This window comes from Cyprinodon tularosa, unplaced genomic scaffold (assembly GCF_016077235.1).
Source record: "Cyprinodon tularosa strain WSP-4 unplaced genomic scaffold, ASM1607723v1 ctg37, whole genome shotgun sequence".
Taxonomy (NCBI): domain Eukaryota; kingdom Metazoa; phylum Chordata; class Actinopteri; order Cyprinodontiformes; family Cyprinodontidae; genus Cyprinodon; species Cyprinodon tularosa.
In genome coordinates this window covers 1244909-1250942 of record NW_024039085.1, presented here as the reverse complement: position 1 = coordinate 1250942, position 6034 = coordinate 1244909, and the positions used below count along the sequence as shown (strand labels likewise).

The window sequence follows — 6034 nt, the reverse complement described above, 5'->3', positions numbered from 1 at the left end:
CTGGAGGATTTTGACTGAAAATGATTTTCATCTAGTCAGCAAGCTCTACTCCAGTAGAAACAGAGAGAGGCATAACTGAAGTAATTGAGAGTATCATCTATGTAGCTTTAACACATTTGAGTATTTCAAAAAATATATATAAATGGTTCAAAATAACATTCAGCATATAAAAACTGTGATCCTATCTCAGTCCGACAATCAGTACCTTGATTTTTAAATCATAATTAAAACAAAAATGGGTCAAAGTGACATCAGTGAGTATGACCAGTTCTACAGGGGATCTGAACCACCCATGCCCCTCACTGATGAGTAAGCAAATATCGCTCTGATGAAACCAATCTGTTGCTTTCAGAGCAGCTTTGGTTGATCAAACAAATAGCACCGATAGTATTGATTTGGCAGGAAACCATAAAACACGAAAAGTGTACTGAGAAAACAGCCCATAATGAGAAGAAAATATTAAACAGCTTAAAACACAAAGTGGGAGAGATGAAATTCCCATTAGGACTCATTCTGCATGTTTTTGGACATGGAGCTATTGGTAAATCCTTTAGTCCCACAGGTAAAAATGGATTACAGGCAGAGCCAACCACACAGCAGCCTCAAGCACAAATCAGCAGCTTTGTGGTCTCTGTGCGGTTTCCCACTTTGTCAGTGTGTTCCTGGTCCATTAGAATATCTAAGGCGAAACAATAGCCTCTTGTAGTGTTTATGAACTCCCCACATTGTCCAACAGCATTCTCTTCATTTGGTCCACTGTAAAAATGATGCTGAACTTTGACAATGTCCTCGAACAGAGCTGTGGAAAAATAAGAGAAGCATTAGGGTTGTTTCCCAACTAGTTCAACCTTTCAGAAGGGTAGGATAATCCAGCCATTTCCATAGAGGAGGTCAAAGGTAAAGGGTTGTTGCTCTATAACAAAGTGGAAATATAATTGTCAAGGTTTGGTTGTGGTTTGGAGGACCCAAATGCAGAGGCAGAGAGGCTGAGGAGATTTCTTGGAGTTTAATGGGGCAAAAACAATAAACAAAGGCAGGAATCCAAAAATCCAACTAATAATGAAAATCAAACCAGAACTATGCAGACATCTTGGGAAACCAAACACGAGGAGCCAGGGAGAGACGTGATAGGTGGACAACAGCATGGGAGGACAGCAAAGACAAGGAACCAACAATGAGTGACAGCAGAGGGAGAGAATAGCTGACTGAGACAAAGGCAGGGCTAACGAGCAGATGAGGAGCAGGTGTGAGAGGAGACAAAGAGGGAAGAATCATAACTTGTGGTTTAATACGTATTGATCTTTATTTTTTTATTTTGGTATCAGTTATTTCACACATACAAAAAAAAATAAATAAAACGCTCAGTATTCCTGTTATAAAATATATTGTCAAAAGCAGATAAAATACTGTAACTCTATCTGAGTAGATATTTTTCATACAGCTTGATTTCAAACTAATCACTGTCCTTCAAGTATGTCTAAGATGAGTGTTCTTAATATCTTCTCTTTTGCAGAAAATAAACTATATTTAAAAAACAACAACAAAAAAGTGTTTTGTTAATTATGATGGGACTATATTTATGATGGGTTTGTCATCTAGGAAAGATTTTTGTATTTCCCATTAACATTATCTCCCATTAACAAAAGATCTGTGTTGCATGTGAAACAACAACTTCCCATATAAACTGTGACAGTAAAATAAATTGTATAAAATAAATTATAAAGAAAAATTTTTCTCAAGAACAGAAATCCCTGAGAAAAACGCATTTCATTCCTTTCAAAAAAAAAAAAAAAAAAAAAAAAGTAAAACCAACTCAAAATTTCACTCTAATCAATACTCTGCAGAAACATGCAGGGACAATAAATATCATCAAGACAATAAAGCGGTTGTTTTATTTTTCGATATCTGATAATTAAATACATTTGGAAATTAATACAATTGATAAATGAAGAAAGAAAATGTTATGTTTTAACAATTTATAACATTAAAGATTAAACAATCCAGTGAACAAATCTGTATATAAATTTTAAATCATTTTAAGTTGAAGGTATTTAGTGAATAAATATTTCTCGATTTATTCAACTTTTCATAGCTTCTTGTAGTTTTGTGCAGCTGTTAATTCCCTGTTACCGTACTTCAACTGATTTTGTAGTCCAGAAGTCCTAGTATTAATGAATCAAACTTCTAAATAACATTTCAAATGTTTTAGGTGTTATGTGTTTTTCAGCCATAAATGCATGATACATTAATACAAATATGTATATTTTTCATTTATTGAGTTTTTTTAGCAGATGCTTTTAATATTTTTTTGTACATTTTGAAAGATCAGATTTTATTCTATAGATAATTTTCCAAAACCAGGGAGTCCCTTGTACCAAATTATGACTTAATGATTTCTGAGGACAGTGTCACTAACCTTCTCAAAGTGATAAACGTACACAGTGGTGCCTCTAGAAATGTTTCATGGGGTGGCCAGATGGAGCCTCTTTAAAACTTTTGGTGCTGGCACATTGAAAGTAAAAGTCTTTATTTCCAGGTTTTAATCTACTACTGTGGTAAACCTGCCTGCAGAAATCATAAAAACTTAAGTAAACACCTAGTCATATCTTGGTTTATTGTGTGATTTTTTTTTTATGTTACATCGCTGGCTGTTCATAATAGGATGAAATGCCAAACGGATGCTACTACAGTTTACGGTGGTCAGTGGGGTGCCACTGTATGTAAATAAATGTGGATGCACTCTCAGGTACTGTGCAGAACAGCTGAGTGGTGTGTTCAATCCAATTTTCCAGATATGCACAGATTCTGGGCAAATATAAAAATGTGAAAAAACCTCCAATTTAATATAAATCCCAAAATCAAACCATTCCAAACAACTAAGTGAATTGAGACCAATTGCACGTATGCCCTTAGTAATGAAAATGTTTGAGAAGATTTAAAAGATAACATCCTCCTCATTTCTCTAATAGACTGCAAACTTGACAGAAAAGGAGTTGTTCAGTAAACTAAATCCATCCTAAACCAGACTATCCATGTTCTCAGAGTTCATGCTAATGCCTTCACAGCGATGTTATGTGGTTCCCAAACAAAAAACCAACCGATACTCAAACTCCTATATTCCTCAGCCATTCAGCTTTGAAACTCTGTTGGCCAGTAGTTGCTATTGTTTTTATCAATTTATTATTATTTTTACATTTTTTATTCTAATTTCTTATATCTCAGTTGCATTAACAGTAGTTATAGTTTTTGGAGTGTGGTTGAATTTGATTATTATTTGTATATTGTATTATTTTTCCTTGAGTGTTTGCTATATCGACCCGAGAGCAGCAAAAAGATTTAGGATAAAGTTGTTTGAAATGTATTCATTGCAGATTTCTTTTATTGCAAGTATTACATTTAAGTTTAACTTTTGTTAAAATAAAAAAGAAAGCTCACATTTTTCAATAAATAAATTAATCTTTTTATAACTATATGTCTAAAAATTCTTATCAAGGGTTTAAGACACCTCTTATTAGAATTTGTTGGATTTTTGGTCCAGTCCTGGCAGAATTGACTTTTACCACAAATTCACTAAAGGCTTTGTAAGGACCATCCATCACACAAACTTTGATGTTCGATTCCAAACAACACTTTAATTTTCATATTCAGGGTTGTAAATTTTGCAGAATATTATTTTTAACCAAACTCCATCTCTCTGCAGAGCATCAGTCACTAGGGCAGCAAGTCACCCACAGACCATAAAGCAGGCTTAAAAAGCTTTTGTTTGTAGCACTGGCCATAATAACCAAACCCTTTAATTTTGGTTTAATCAGACCAAATGATATCTCTCAAAATGAAGAGCTTTACCCCTGAGTGTATTTGCAAACTGGAAATCTGGCTTGGTGGTTGGATGGTGTAGATAGATATTTGCATATAATTGTTTGAGCTGATTAACTTGGAACCATTGGGAATCTGGAAATGTTCCCAAGATTTAAGCAGACTTTTTAAAGTCCATAATCCCCTCAAAGGTATATGATTGATATCTACCTGATTCTGTTTATTTTCCCATGGTGTCTTAAAAAGAAGCAGTGTGTTCAAGGGGTTGCTTTAAACTACATCAACAGGTTCTCCAGTGTCATGACATCACACTATGATTTTCATATTGTTACAGAGACACTCACATTTGTGACATTCAGTAAACCTTATTAATCCTTACTGATTTAAAACAGCAAATATTTTGACATAAAATGGGGAGACATAATTTTTCATACAATGTAATTAAACATCCATATTTATTCTTTCATTTTTTTAATTAAGTAAGTAAGCAGTAATATTTAATGTCTTCTATTTGTTGATTTGCTAATTGGATTAAAAGCCTATTCAACATTTACAGGTTAACTGTTTGTGTAAATCGGTTAGCACAGTAATATTTTTTCATGCTGTGAGAATCTCATACTGGCTGAAGTCTTTGCTGCCAGCTGTTGCTTCTGTTGCTGTTTTTGTAATCTCCAGTAGAGCACATTTGTGCCTGCTTCCAGCATCTCTCTCCAACTTTCTGCAGTCACAGCAAGCCGACCTCAGATCATCCGACGCTTCCTGATGAAGCCATGTTTTCCTCATGCTTGTTTTCTGCACATTAACTTGTACATCTGCTGTGTTTGTCGCTCTGTGAGTGAGACAAAAATGGAGAGAGGAGCGCTGATGTACCCCAACTCCCTCCTAAAATGTTACCTACCAAACGGTGCTCTGCCGTTGTCATGGTAACGAGCCTCCCCTCCCATCTCACGTTCGTCTCCCTTGTTTGGTACAAATAGATGAGAGGAGAAGTGGATCTGGCTGCTGCCTCTGCGTCATATTCATACCAGTGCAGCTGACCCCCCCCCACCCCCCATACACACATCTATCCACCTCCTCCTCTTTCTTCCTTTCCTCCTCATCATCCAATTTGCACACTGCCAGACCCCCCTCCACCACCACCACCTCCTCTCCATTTGTGTTTCCTATCTGCACCTGCTTATCACAGCACTCTTCCTCTCTCTACTGGACCTGCTGGATTTGCTCTGCACTGCTGACCTGTGAGGACTTTTATGCAGCAAGTGAGGGAGAAGAGGAAAAAAAGGTAAGGGTTTTCAAGTATAAAGTGTCTGAAGGACACGGCATGAGAGGTTGGAAAGAAAGAGAGCATGGAGGTGTAGGGCATGTAAAACAAAACAAAGGGGGGAAACCATCTGTGGCACCTATATCAAACAAATTCAGTGATTTCGGTGAGATTTATTCAGAACATTATAAGAAGTGTTTGCTGTAAGACAACATGCTGGAAGCAGACGTGTTCCTCAGCCAGTCAGCATGTGTGCCAGCACTTTGCTGTGTGTCACATTTTGTTATTGAGCTGCTGTTATTATGCGCTTCCACAGCAGAGGGAGGGAGTCAGTGCAAACGGGGGGCTTGATTATTTCCTGTGAGAGCTTTCTGGGCCATGTGTGGACGTGTTGACCGAGTGGCATTTCTCTGCACCTTGAATAGAGGTTAGACAGAGTGTGTCTAACAGATCAGTTTAGTCCTCATTGCAGAGCTTAAACAGGATCTACTGATGTTAAACTGCAAACGTGGCGCCTTTACAAGCAGCAGCACAAGAAAACAAAACATCTGAGAGAGATGAGCGTGCACACTGACAGAGTGAGACCAAAGGGACAGCAAGATATCTGTCTGTGAGGGGGAAATAAAAACAGAGGAGGAAAAAAAAGGGGGGGGGCCCGCAGGGTTGTTCATTGTATCTCGGTCCTGACAGCGGTGTCTGACATCGGGTTTGACATTTCACTGTGATGCCTCTGTCAGTGCGGCGGTGTGTGGGGAATGTGCCTGTCAGCTTTGATTTTAACAGAGACCCATTTATTTGTCTGCTGTAAGTGGATTAGAGGTGAGTGACAGAAAACAAGGATCTAAGGTCTGTTTAACTGAGTCCCAGCAGGTGGTGGTGGGTGTAGATTTATATTCTGAGATATTATAGCTAGTAGTAGTTGAGTAAAGTAGATGAGATCTTTGTTAGTCCAGATTG

General features: G+C 37.4%; 1 protein-coding gene across 4 annotated transcripts in view; it reads left to right on the top strand.

The window, feature by feature from the left end:
• The first annotated feature begins 4914 nt into the window (after positions 1-4914).
• The window catches only part of ldb1a (LIM domain binding 1a), a 28547-nt gene continuing 27427 nt past the window's right edge, over positions 4915-6034 (top strand). For 2 of the 4 annotated variants that reach the window (XM_038296412.1, XM_038296409.1), the window contains exon 1: positions 4915-5098. The gene's annotated coding sequence lies outside the window, so the exon portion shown is untranslated. The remainder of the gene's footprint in view (positions 5099-6034) is intronic. The other 2 variants (XM_038296414.1, XM_038296415.1) reach the window with 2 other exon arrangements.